This window comes from Salvelinus alpinus, chromosome 16 (genome assembly GCF_045679555.1).
Source record: "Salvelinus alpinus chromosome 16, SLU_Salpinus.1, whole genome shotgun sequence".
In the NCBI taxonomy this organism is placed as follows: domain Eukaryota; kingdom Metazoa; phylum Chordata; class Actinopteri; order Salmoniformes; family Salmonidae; genus Salvelinus; species Salvelinus alpinus.
The window spans coordinates 16,399,885-16,414,313 of NC_092101.1; the positions used below are offsets into that span (position 1 = coordinate 16,399,885).

The 14,429-nt window shown below is 47.5% G+C and overlaps 1 long non-coding RNA gene across 12 annotated transcripts in view; it reads left to right on the plus strand.

Annotated features, from left to right (window-relative positions):
- The window catches only part of LOC139540955 (uncharacterized), a 50,696-nt gene that overhangs the window by 22,909 nt on the left and 13,358 nt on the right, over positions 1-14,429 (plus strand). For all 12 annotated transcript variants that reach the window (XR_011668295.1, XR_011668298.1, XR_011668296.1 and 9 more), the window contains one exon: positions 11,400-12,798. This is a non-coding gene — a long non-coding RNA (uncharacterized lncRNA). The remainder of the gene's footprint in view (positions 1-11,399; positions 12,799-14,429) is intronic.

Consider the following 14,429-nt stretch of genomic DNA (forward strand, 5'->3'; position numbering starts at 1 on the left):
CTTCTTGACTGAGGGACCTTACAGATAATTGTATGTGTGGGGTACAGAGATTAATTAGTCATTCAAAAATCATGTTAAACACTATTATTGCACAAATAGTTAGTCCATGCAACTTATTTTCTGACTTGTTAAGCACTTTTTTACTCCTGAACATATTTCGGTTTGCCAAAGGGTTGAATACTTATTGACTCAAGACATTTAATCTTTTCATTTTTTATTAATTTATAAACATTTCTCAAATATAATTCTACTTGGGGTAGTGTGTGTAGGCCAGTGACAAAAACATCTAAATTTAATCATTTTTGAATTCAGGCTGTAACATGACAAAATGTGGAAAAAGTCAAGTGGTGTGAATACTTTCTGAAGGCACTGTATGCCAGGCCCTCACCCATTTAGCCCTGGCAACTTTGTGAGTGTGTTTTTTTACACTCTCATTCCTCCACCCTCTCTCACTTTAACCCCTTCTTTAAAATGTCCCATCCAATTTGTTTGATTCTTGAGTTTTGGCAGATGAGGCGTAGGGTGGCCTGGTTGTGTAATCTATATTTTAATTCCTTTGTCCATGCTCCTTATCCCTTTAAGATACTTGGGGGACCTTGGCAGAGTGTGTGTGCAAGGTGTGCTCATGTGGAAAGGCTGCGAGTGTGGCTAAGTCCCTCACCCCTCTAATTCCCCCACTGCCCCCTCCTCCCTCCTCCCCTCAGCCCAAGCCATGCCTCCCCCTAAAACTCTCTCCCTAACCCACTTCTGCCCCCCCCCCCCCCCCCCCCCAAACACACACACCCCCCCTCCCTCTCTCTGTCCCTAACAGCACAATCTCAAGTCAGAGTTCAATGGCACTTATTTTATTCCTTCTTTCTTTTCTTTCTCTCCTCTCTCTCTCTCTCTCTGTTTTTACTCTGGTGAGTTTTTTGCAAGACGGGGGTTCAGTCACCTCCCTCCCCATGTGAACTTTAGCTGCAATTCTCCAGGCACACATGCATTGTGAAACACAGATTGAAAAAGAAATGAGTACTTTCTTCAGCACATCAAATTCTGTGGCTGCCTCTCTCTCTCTCCCACGCTGGGCTCAGCCTCTGTGAGTAGCGTTGGAGTCGCTCCAGGATGTGATGGAGTAGTGTGTATGTTTTTCCACTGTGATTGTAAAAGTCATGAGGTGTTTCATTGGTGAAAACAAAATTAATGAATTCCCTCAGCAGACCTCTGTGAGGCTTTTGTGTGGTGGTATTGAATATTCAATAACATATTAGACAACGCTTAATTATTTTACACTTTACCTAGAGACATGGCTGCTCAGCTGTCATATACACTTATAATGGCTAATATCTTGACTTGAAGTGATAGTCCGTGTGAGGCACATTTTGTTAGAGGAAAATATGTTGACCTTTGCCCTTGAAATGTAGTACAAAGATTCAATTTTATACTACGCTCCATGCACCAGTGGATGGATAGAAATAGGACCAGCTACTTATGTGAGTCACTCTATATACTTTTCCCCTGTTCACTTCCTAGTGTTGAGTGATAGCCCTGAGATTTGCCCCAGCATGCTAACAGCTAACAGGTCAGTAAATGGTAGGGAGCCACTGAGCACAGCTAACCCTCCTGGAGAGAACAGAGTAGACAGAGGCAGGAGAGCTGGAGCTCGTCCACAGAGAAGGGAAGTTCTTCATCAGAGGAAAGAGAAATGCATTTTTCCTCCAGGCCCTAGCCACATTCTATGACATGGGCCTGGGTTCTATATCAGCATTGCCCATAGGAAGACTTGCATTTGAGAATCAGACACAGAAGATCAGAGGAAAGTTTTCAGAGCCTGTGGGCTATCATCCATACTATCCAACCACCTCTCAACCTCGCTCCGCTTCCACAACTCAATGGAACTGCCCGTGTCATAGCATATGGAGTCAATATCATATTTGCAAAATAGATAGATCGATGAAGACCTGCTTTGGTTGAAAAGATGCTCGGGGGCTAAAAGCGTAGGTAAAACTTCAGGAAATTTGAAGTAGAGACAATGTGTATTGATATAGCTACAATTAGCTAGCTAGTTTACAGCCGTGCAAGACCACGTGCATATCACTCTGATTGCCTTATATAGCCTTTACGGCACATGTCTCCATATGTGTCTTTGTTACAATTGTACGTAGGAAGAGGAGTAGGCCAAGGATTTGTGATTTTACACATAGCAGCGTTTCCACACCCAACCATTCTCTCTTATGTTTATGGATAAGCTCCAGGAGGGAAGCGGTAATCCTCTCATTTACAGTGCCTCAGATCCAGCGAACCATATCTCCTCTTTCAGCCCCCTCTCCTCCTCTCCATCCCTCCACCCCCAACCCAATTCAGCCATGCTCTACAACGTCATGGCATGTTGGACAGAGGAGATGGAGTCCTTTCTGGTTCTGTGGAACAACCCCTTCTCACTCAAAGCACTTATTTGACTTCCTAAAGACGTTTAGACCATCAGCAGGTAGAGAGATAGCCTGATATGCCCACCGGCACTCTTTAACTGCAACCTGAAATAGTACTCACATGTTGTTAACCTGGAATGCCACAATTACCCTATTTAAGATAAAGTAGTTTGTTCTAATTTTTACTGTTATTCAGAAGTACATTCATTATGGTATCCAAAACAAATACTGCATGTGTTATGGGTAGAAGGAGATTGATCTGAGTTTTAGCAATAGCAGCTAATCTCAAATACCCATGGTTCTCAAAGTTAACATCCGCTTGAAAGCCCGCTGTTTGCAGAAGATGTTCCCAAGCTTTACATATTTGTATGCATAAACTGCTCTGCTGGGCTGTTCTTAAAAGTTTATTTAAATTATACCCTCCACATTATACGGCTTGATAGGAAATAAATCTCTTCAAATGAATTCAGTGAATGGAGGGAAGCGAGGGCGGGGTAGCATGCGACTATATGGGGAGTAGTGGCGTATGTTAACATAAATTAAAGTCTATCTGCAGTAGGGCTGGCTGCTGCTGAGGGATGGAGAGAGCGAGGGAGAATGGGAGAGAGAGAGAGTTCTGTTCTCTTCAAAGAAAATGATGGCTAATGACAGTAAGGAGAAGTATCAAAACTGAGTGGCTGGCGGTGGGTGTGGATGTGAAGAGCTGGGGAGGGTCAAGGAGCTCCCTTTCCCAGTGGCTGAGGGAGATGTAGAATATTGTTTTTTCTCTCTCAGCTGGAAAACGGCATGCTCTACAAGCCGAGTAGGCCTCTGGCAGCATTTCTATACAAACCGTGGAGCTGAATGGTGAGGTGCATTTATTAAGGGGGGTTTAGGAAGAGGGGGAGCCTGCTGCCTATTCTCTGAAAAGGCAGCAGGCTGTGGAGTGAATAGGAAAGGGGTGAGGGGGGGGGTCTAGGCCTCCATTGGTTCAATGCAACGGCCAGAGCATCTGTGAAAAGAGGTCTCCCCTTTTTCCCACGCCCAGTGCAACGCAAAACATTGGCTCAGGCGGCCAGGGTCAAGTCACATTGCTAATATATACACTGGGCCTGTGTACTTATACAATGCATACACACAGCTCATTTAGTTTATGTGTGCACACAGAGCAGATACACACTCGTACGCACACACACAGACACCAGCAGACAGAGAAGGGGGGTACAGAGTGCACCCTGACACTAATTTCTATCACATTGGAGCCATTGTCTAGTTCTAGACCAACAGTCTTAGATTTTCCAAATTAACAAGCTGTCTGTGAGTAGACACACAGACGCATACAGCCCTGAAATAGGACACACCAAGACACCTGCTCTCCTCATTGTCCGATGACCATCAATTGGTCAGTACATTAGAAGTGAGAGATGCGATTCATATCGGATATGAAACAAAAAATGAAGCCACATGTGCTCAGTTTTTTCACAACTTTATTGAATGATAAGAATCATCTGTTGTTATTTTTCTGCTGATATTACATCAGTACTAAACCTAACCAAAGCTAAGCAAATGTTTATACACCAAAACTGGTTCTTTATCCTCTGTAGTCTTGACAGACTGGCATCCTCTCCTATACCCCTACAGTTACCACCACTGAATCATTCTCTGATTCCTAATCTGTTTTGCTCCTGTTTCTTTAGCTCTCACATTTATGTCTCAACCTCCATATAAACTATAATCATATTCTGGGGGATGTAAATGCTTTGTGCTGGCCCCCCCCCCCCCCCCCCACCCACCCCGCCAGATGCCCTGTATTGTGTTGTCCAGGGTGCTGAGGCGACCCCCTGCCTGCCTCTCGGTTGTGATGTCACCCTGTCTGTCAAGGCCTTGGCAGGAACTTGACTGTGGGAAGGAAAGGGGCTCAGATTGTGCTGGGGGCCTAGGGAGGCTGGGGGGTCGAGGGGTGCATGTGTCTAGCGGTTAGTCCTGGAGTGGAGTAGAGACTCAGACAGCCAGGCCAGCCCTGGTCTAAGGGGTGAAAGACTGCTGCAGCCCTTTAGACAATGGAAAGAGAGGGGGCGATGGGGAAACACACATAGCAACTCTCCTAGAAAGTGGAATTTAAATTAGACTGCTGATCTATGTCCCCAATAACCTAGGCTAGTTGTGTTACTCACAGACTCACTGATCACCAAGCAAGGATATTGAATGGTGTGAGCAAGTGAAAAAAGACCACCTGTTTCCTGTGTTGTAATAAAGGCCTGTATTGTGTTAAGAGCACATTTAGTGAAGTCAGTTTCTCGACTAGACTAGTTAAACAAATAGCTGTAATTGAATGGTATGAAAATCAATATTGCGCAGATCTGATTGTAAAGCGGTCTGATTTTACTGTTTTCAAGGTATAAACGGACTCCTATAATTTTCTAGAATCTCAGTCCTCCAACATTACACAGCTATGTTGTTTTGCCTTATTGTCCCTTTAGTAGCACTGTGCCAGTAGACTCCCTAGTGCGGTGTCAGTCAATCCGCTCCCCCCTCCACCCTGTCCTGTTTACCCTCTTTTTTCTTCCACATGTCCCCTGATTGCTGAGACAACAGGCCGCTATTCTACCTGTAAACAACCAGAGGGACACAGACACCAGTCCTGACGACCCTCTCCCAGCTCTCTTTCCTCTCACTCAAATGGTGCTGGAGAGGAACAAGACATAGGAGGGACTCACTTAATTAGCTGGACGAGAAAATGCATTGTGGCAATTACCCAGCACAAAGAGGCAGGAACGTATAGCCTGTTCAGGCGACAGGACTCAGCCAGGAGTGCATTTTCCTGTTGCCTGGACTCCCCCGGCCTTTTATGTGCAGAGAGAAGCAGCAACAATGGAGCCAGAGATGTACTCCACAGTAGAACCACTTCCAGTCCTTTCAGAGAAGGGACACCACATTCTAGTATCTTATTGGTTGAAATGCATGTCGAACTGAAGCCTAAAAGCATGGGGCTGCGAATAAGGTTTCCTGTGGTAATTCACGCATCTGATATCCTGGTCATTCATTTTCCCTACAGTGTTATTTCACTGCAGATTTTGACTGGCAGGAACAGGTACAGTAATACATGTTCTACAATTCTTCTCATCCCCCCGTCACTCCGTCACTTCATGTGGTGCTCCTGCACCTGCTAGTTCTATTTCTACTGCCTCTGAGTGGGTTGGTCAGCTGATTGGTGGGTTGGCTGTCTGGCTGTGATTGCATGGTGCTTGTATGGAGGGTATCTACTCTCTACCGATAAGAGCATCCTCCTCTTTTTCTGGAGTGCCCAGGGGTGATTTCTTTCATGAAGTCAGATAACATCCTGGCGACCACCTCTTCCTTTTTTAGAAGAGTTCCTTAACTTTGATAAATGAAGTGAGGGGAGAGCAAGGAAAAGTTGTGGAGAGCGAGAGAGGAGCTCCCCGGTCCGCTCGCTCTCAGGATCAATAACGGTCGGAGAGCTGCTGAGCACTCCTGTCTGGCAGCCCTACCACTGGGGATGGAGGGGGGGGGGGGGATCCCTCCACTGCGGCGGGCAGAGGAAAAGAGGGTAGGAGAGAGAGAAGGAACCCACACCCACCCATCCTCTCCTGCCTGCCTGCCTGTGTGCCTGCTAGCAGCACACACACCTGAGGTCTCTTTCTGTGGAGCCACAAGGTTACAGCGTGTCGATACAAACGCGTGCACCCCTCTGACAAATGGGATTTGGCATGTTCAATCAACTGGGCTGCCAAATCCCTGTTAAGTGTTGCAGAGCCATATCTGTCTGTGCCCTTGTTGTGCTATGTTACCTGGATTCCTTAACTGTCCCCTAAATATCCTCTAAAGAAGTCCCCCTAATGGAATTATCTGGTGCATTTGTCATTGGATTTGAATGGGCGGGTGTGCGTTGGCATAATGAGAGGACTTTGATTTTGAAGTGCATGAAGAAAGGCCTTCGGCTCACACACTTTACCTTCAGGGTCATCCTCACCTAGCTCACCATTCCCCTCTTCTCTGTCTCCACTCCTTTATTTGTCCTCTTGTTCTTTGAGCCACTGGTCTCTCTCACCCTTCGCTCCTCCTTTCCCTCCTGCCGTCCCTCACACCTGATCCTTTCATCTACTCCTCCCTAATCTCCTACTAAAACCCCTCCATCCTCTCCTCCCCTCTCCCCTCTCTGTTACCCTCTACCCCTCGTTAAGTATCACCCCATGCTGCTCATCCCTCTCTCTCATTCTCTCTCCTCCATTCTTATCCTCCTTCTCTCCCTTTCCTCCTCTCTGTCTGTCTGTCTGTCTGTCTGTCTGTCTGTCTGTCTGTCTGTCTGTCTGTCTGTCTGTCTGTCTGTCTGTCTGTCTGTCTGTCTGTCTGTCTGTCTGTCTGTCTGTCTGTCTGTCTGTCTGTCTGTCTGTCTGTCTGTCTGTCTGTCTGTCTCTCTCTCTCTCTCTCTCTCTCTCTCTCTCTCTCTCTCTGTGTGTTTAATTGAGTCAGTGAGCAGTTGACTGCCCCCGTCATTGGTGGGGAGCGGGTTGGCCCAGCCCTCCCAGGAGGGGAGACATTGTCTGGGCTGTCCCGCCGGTGTAATCCCCTCCATCAGGACAAAGACCTGGTCCCCCTTCACCACTGAAGGGCATTGCCCCCCCCCAACAAGAGCGCAACCCTGGCCCTGCCTGGCCCAACGACTCCTCATCAAACCCCCTGGCCCCCAGACCAGGCCTGGGTCTAGACTCTGGTCAAAAGTAGTGCTCTATTTGAGATCCCCAGCCACAAATAACACCCTGAGAGGGGTCTCTGTCTCATCAAAGGCCTGTTTATCTACTCACTGACTGAGATACCCATGGAGGTGGCATTGTACATTGTGTGGCTGCGTTTGGATGTAAGTTCCAGGCACTAGTGATGGTGGAATAAGGAGCTTTCCAGGGATTATCCTTTAGGCTCAAGCATATATTAATGTTTGAAATATCAACATAAAAAAATTATTATGACAAGAATTTACTAATCATGTGAGCTTGTGTCACAAGTAGTATTAGTAATAGCAGTTCTGTAGTAATATGAGGAAGAAACATTTATACATGTTCACCCTCATTTTGATGTAGGCTGTGCATAGGTATGTAAATACACACACATGTACATTTACACAGTTCATCTGAGATACTTAGCTCTTAAGCTCTTGCGGAACAACCCCCACTCCCTGCTAGCCTTCCACGATCCCCTGTTCATCTCTCTCCCTCTCTCTCTCTCTCTCTCTCTCACACACGCACACTCACTCACGCACGCACACACACACACACACACACACACACACACACACACACACACACACACACACACACACACACACACACACACACACACACACACACACACACACACACACACACACACACACACACACACACACACACACACACACACACACACACTCACACTCAGGGAGAGAGGAGGCAAGGTTGCCATGGGAACCACTGGTCAGAGTTTACCAGAGGGGAAACAAACAAAGTACTGTTCATAAAAGCTGGATATATATAGTGTGCAGATATCCAGTGTGTGTGTCCGCATGCGCATTACGATCCATGTCCCTTTTTATAGTGACATCACTTCTACCACGCATTCACACACTGCCATCCTTCGTGATTCCGTCTCTTGGAATTCTGAGGTTTTGAATCAAAGGTTGATTTTTGATCTTTCCGATTGACCTCATATAAATGCATTGTCATTGTTTCCCTACCTGCTATTTGAATCCTCAGTGATTTGGTTACTCAAACACAATGGTATCTTCAAAAAACATGAGCACTGACAGAAAGATGTGTCATATACACATGACATATCTCATCATTCACCCCTGAGCCTCTTCTGCTTTCACTCTCATATTCTCAGTGTGTGTGTGTGTGTGTGTGTGTGTGTGTGTGTGTGTGTGTGTGTGTGTGTGTGTGTGTGTGTGTGTGTGTGTGTGTGTGTGTGTGTGCGTGCGTGCGTGCGTGCGTGCGTGCGTGCGTGCGTGCGTGCGTGCGTGCGTGCGTGCGTGCGTGCGTGCGTGCGTGCGTGCGTGCGTGTGTGTGTTATCATAGCGAGGCTAGCAAAGGCTGCTGTGTATCTGTTCCATGTTTCTTTAAACGGGATCTCCTAGTCACAGCGCTCTCTCTCCTAGTCTCTCTGCCATGCCCACTGTGCTGCTATCACACTCTCATACACATACTCTCACACACTCCTGTCACTGTCCCTCCTGTCACTATCACCTGTCACTATCACTCCTCTCCACTCTCTTGGTATTGTCTCAGTTCTGGGTTCGTATAGTAGCCGTGGATTGGGGAGGAAACATTGGGTATCTATCGAGCTGGAGGAAAGTATGTCTCGCGGTAGTTGGACGTTGGACATCGTCACCTCAGCCCGGTGTCAAAACACGCGGCAACCGCTGCATTTCACGTCTCTCTCTCTATCCCCTTCTTTCTCTCACTCCCTCTCTCTCTACCCCCTTCTTAGTCTCACTCCCGCTCTCTCATTCGGTCTCCCTCTACCAAGGCAAGGCGGTAACAAAATGTGTCTAAACAGTATAGCGATATGCAAACCACATGTCAAAGCCCCCTTTCTTAGGAAAAAGCGTCATGCCTTCATCGCTATGTTCCTTCCGTTTCCCCACCCCCTTCCACGGGTCTTTAGTTCTGCACTTGGCTGCTTCAATAATATTTATAGCATGATTTCTAAACACAAGTCCAATGCCATGGGGCGAAAGCTCCCCCCGTACCACCCCATTCCCCTTGTACCCCTCCCCTCTGCCTCTGCCCTCTCCTTCAGAGCTGACAGATAGACAAACGCCCTGTTCTTTCTTTCTTTGCCTCTCAAGCCTCCCTCCATCCATCCTGCCGGCCCGGCACAATGCGTCCGCTTCATCCCGCGGCCGGGGGAATGCAGCCCTGAACTAACAATATCACCAAGGCTGTCTGAATGCCGGGGAGCCCCATTGTGTCCTGGCAGAGGGGAGTTAACACCCATGTCTGAGCCCAATGAATAGTATTATTGTGTCTGAGACATGCACCTCTCCCCCGGTCTCCCCCTATTCGTACCCCTAACACACCCCCTCTTCTTGTCCCAACAGCTCAGTCCCCTCTATGTCCCCCTTTCTCTCCCCTCAACGGCCAACTCCCAACTTCCAAACGCCCAGCGAGTCTCCAAAAGTGTATTTCTTTATTTTCTCTATATTTTTTGTCACAGTAGAGGTGGGGTGAGGAGGAGAGAGGAGGCCTGTAGGTCGTGTCGTGGTAGTGGTGTGATGGAGGTATGGGGTGGAGGGGGTTCAGTTTGACCATGGTCTTTCACAGTTGAAGGACACAATGGAGCCGAGAGTCCATAAAGAAATGTCTCCTACTGCCATTAACATAATAAGAGGGCGCTGAAACCATTTGAATAATTTTAGACAATACAAAAAGCACAAGTGTTTTTTAACAAAGTTTAGAGAATGACACTGGCAAACACCCTCACATTCTTCCACATTCAATATGTGCCAAATAGCTAAGGCCGTGAAGCAGAGTTTTCCTGTCTCTATTGCACAGTTTTTGTTATTTGGGGGGGCAATAGCAAAATACCCAAAACTTGGTGGACTTTTGTGGTTGGGGATATACTGTAGGTTGTTATTGGTAAAGACTGTATTTTGTTGACGATCATTTTTATGAATTCCACCAGCGCTATGGTAATTTTTATAATAGGCCCAAATGCTGTCACTGGCTGCTGTGTGGAGGGGCATCATCAGGCAAATGCTGTCACTGGCTGCTGTGTGGAGGGGCATCATAAGCCAAATGCTGTCACTGACTGCTGTGTGGAGGGGCATCATCAGGCAAATGCTGTCACTGGCTGCTGTGTGGAGGGGCATCATCAGCCAAATGCTGTCACTGACTGCTGTGTGGAGGGGCATCATCAGGCAAATGCTATCACTGACTGCTGTGTGGAGGGGCATCATCAGGCAAATGCTGTCACTGGCTGCTGTGTGGAGGGACATCATCAGCCAAATGCTGTCACTGACTGCTGTGTGGAGGGGCATCATCAGGCAAATGCTGTCACTGGCTGCTGTGTGGAGGGGCATCATCAGCCAAATGCTGTTACTGACTGTTGTGTGGAGGGGCATCATCAGCCAAATGCTGTCACTGACTGCTGTGTGGAGGGGCATCATCAGCCAAATGCTGTCACTGACTGCTGTGTGGAGGGGCATCATCAGCCAAATGCTGTCACTGACTGCTGTGTGGAGGGGCATCATCAGGCAAATGCTGTCACTGGCTGCTGTGTGGAGGGGCATCATAAGCCAAATGCTGTCACTGACTGCTGTGTGGAGGGGCATCATCAGGCAAATGCTGTCACTGACTGCTGTGTGGAGGGGCATCATCAGCCAAATGCTGTCACTGACTGCTGTGTGGAGGGGCATCATCAGCCAAATGCTGTCACTGACTGCTGTGTGGAGGGGCATCATAAGCCAACTGCTGTTACTGACTGCTGTGTGGAGGGGCATCATCAGCAGCCAAATGCTGTCACTGACTGCTGTGTGGAGGGGCATCATAAGCCAAATGCTGTCACTGACTGCTGTGTGGAGGGGCATCATCAGGCAAATGCTGTCACTGGCTGCTGTGTGGAGGGACATCATCAGCCAAATGCTGTCACTGACTGCTGTGTGGAGGGGCATCATCAGCCAAATGCTGTCACTGACTGCTGTGTGGAGGGGCATCATCAGCCAAATGCTGTCACTGACTGCTGTGTGGAGGGAAATGGGAAATCGTCAGAGTAATAGCTCAGAGTACATTTGGCAGGCAGTTTCTTCCTGCCTGACACACTTAACTCAACATTCTCCCATTTCAGCTTTTCTTTACTCAGGGGGTGATGAAGTTCACATCACAAACTGAGAGGATGGCAACCCCCCCCCCCCTCCACCTCCCTGATCAAAGCACAGGATTGACATCTGTATACTGTGGGCAAAATGCTGCAAGTTAGGCTCAACTCTTTTTCTTTCTCCCTGTCTCTTGTTGTTTGCAGGAGGAGGAGGAGAAACAGAGAGAAAAATAGGAAGAGAAGGAGAGGATAGGAATTATGCCTGTTTGGAAGCAGTGAATGATGAACCAGGGAGCAGGTGAACCCAGCTGTCGATGGCCATGGGCTCTCTGGCTCCTCTCTTCCCGTGGCCCTCTGCTCCGTGCCGGGTTCTCAGGGAGCCGGCTGGGGCCAGCCAGGCAGCGGCAGAGTGGGCAGGCGAGCCGAGGCAAGGGGAGGCGAGGCAGGCTCTCATCCCCGCTAGCAAGATGCTCCTCAGAAAAGCGGAGCAGCAAATCAATATGGAGGAGAGAGGCTAGCAGGGTTCGCCCATCACTGCCCCCGGCCCTAGAGCCCAGGGACCCAGCGCTGCCAGCTCTCGCTCTCCTCCTCCTCTAGTAGCAGGACCAGAACCAGCCACTGTATGGAGCACATCAGTGAGATCCTAACCCTCAACCACCCGCTTTCTCTCTATCTGTGTGTGTGTAAGCATGTCTGTATGTGTGGTTCCGCCGTAGGGGCTTTCCTGGTCCATGACCACTTGATAAAACTTTGCCAGCGAGAAAGAGAGAGACTAAAAAACGGACGTCAAAGGTCTTTTTTTTCTTTTTTCTCTGATTACTCATTCTTACTCATTCCACCTGACTGTTTGAGCGAGAGTTCTTATATTGAATTGAACAGGGCTCTCTCGTCAGTCCCCCTCCAAGCATGTACTGTACAGTCACCATGCTCTCCACATCTGATGAACCAGGATAAAAGGACAATTTGAACTTTTTTCTCTCGTCTGCAGATTCAGAGAGAATCTTTTTCGCCTCCAGTTTTCTTCCTCACCACTCAGGTTACTATCAGAGGAGGTGGCAGAGGTTATTGATCTGTATGGAGAAGGAAGAGGTGCTGGTTTTAAGACAGTACCGTTCACTGTCTGATGGTTATTTAGTAGTCCCTGATAACCCATTCACTGTACAGCTGAACTATATTCAGGAGTGAACGAGTCCTGAGTGAGAGATGAAAAGGACGGTGAGCATATAGTGCCTGAACAGTGGCCTGAACAGTGGCCTGAACAGTGGCCTGAACAGTGGCCTGAACAGTATCCACTATTTCATGTGACTTTTCTCCTCCATATTTGAACAATTCTCTCCACACAAGAAGCTTTGAAAATACCTTCTATACAAGAAGCCCTATCTGTAGATACATAGAAATAGAAAACATTTGATTAAATAAGAATGACTGTAAGTGCTGTATGGACACACAAAAAGCTGAATTACATTTTTTTCATTGGAGAAGAAAGGGATTGAAAACTTCTGGGCTGGAGAGGACAAAAGGGACAGAGATAGTTTGGACCTGAAACAGGAACACCTTCACAGAGTGAGATCTACAAACAACACAATGTTGCAGACTTCACTTGGTAAGCAGGCCTCCAGCTTCACTGTTCTATTGTTTGAGCCTTTTACACAGATGTGACATGGCATGTGACAATTGCTGGGTGTATATTCAAATGCTGTGTGAAATGTGTTAGGAATATTCATCGTCTTAAACAAATAAAACCGTCAAAGACAGGCTACAGTTAAGCAATAATACATGAGAGGCCTACCCCGGACAATTGTGCGCCACCCTATGGGACTCCCAATCACAGCCGGTTGTGGTTCAGCCTGGAATCCAACCAGGGTGTCTGGGTTGACGGCTCTAGCACTGAGATGCAGTGCCTTAGACCGCTGCGCCACTCGGGAGCCCTGTAAAGTATTGACTGCCCTGTACCCAAGCGTTGGTTGAACATTGTAGCATACAAAAATGGTTGCTATGGAGGGTCTGTCTTCCACCCTTGCTAGCTAGTCAACCACACAGCTAACACAATCACTTCAGACTGAAGCAGGAAAGACAGAAAACTAGCTGCATTTCATTTCGTTTTACCTGTTTTTTTATTGACATTTCTTTGTATATATCCATAAAATGATGCTGATTCATGATTTCGACTGGCTGAGAAAAGATGCGGAATACGTTCATTACTATGGGACAGAGTAGATATCTAATTTTAAATATTACAACAATGTTGCAAATCCTGAGATAATGTCTAGATGCTTTTTACAGTGGAGATCAAGTTTTATAAATTGCATGGCTGGGCAGATGAGACAGTGGACCTGTAAAAGTAGTAGTAGTAGTAGTAGTAGTGTGTTGCTAGGTAACAGCGTAAATGTTGGCACTTTTTATGAATGCACTGGCCATGTGTATGTTGTCTAGTATATCATGGGCAGGATAGGCTCTAGCAATGGGAATTCCAAACCACCCGTTGTATAATCGCTGTTGAGTAATATACAGTATACACAGCAATGTAGCACAGACAATTCTCTTTTATTTTCGCTGCTTACCTTCAGGGCATTGCTTACCTTAATGCCCTAGGGTGTGATAATGTTGTAATTGAATTGTGGAGTAGTTGCGTGGCTTACAGATTAGTATTAAGAGTCCCGCGTCAATCTGCTGGCACAGAGAGACAGGCGCCACGCTGTGTCTCAGCCTGGCAACGCCGTGCCGCGCGCCTACAAAATGGCTGCCTATGTCTGCCAGCTGTCTGATCAGCCAAGATGGCGACTGCGGACTGCTTTTAACGCCCGCCATCTGCTTAACGGGTATGCAAATGGGCCTAATTGCATTTGCATACGCTTGAGTCTAAACCCCCTCTGACTTGTTCTCCTAAATAACTAACACAGTGTTCAGAGAAACAACGCAAGCCGCTGCGTTAATGAAGGCGCTCAGTAGAATTACAGAACAAATGTCGCTGGTTGGTTGAGCTTCCTCTCTTTGTTTCTCTTTCACCCCATCTTTCTTTTTGCAAGGCCTTGATAACGTTACTGTTGCTGGTTTTGGTGTGAGTGAAATATGGGGCGGCAGTCGGCGTCTGCTCTGTCTGCTTGGTCTGTCTGTCTGTCTGTCTGCCTGTCTGTCTGCTCATTGTGCCATATGTGACATTGGTGACTGGCTGCCGTTAGGTAGCCTCCTAACATACTGTTAAATCCCCACTGTAAAGGCAATAGAGGAGGGGAG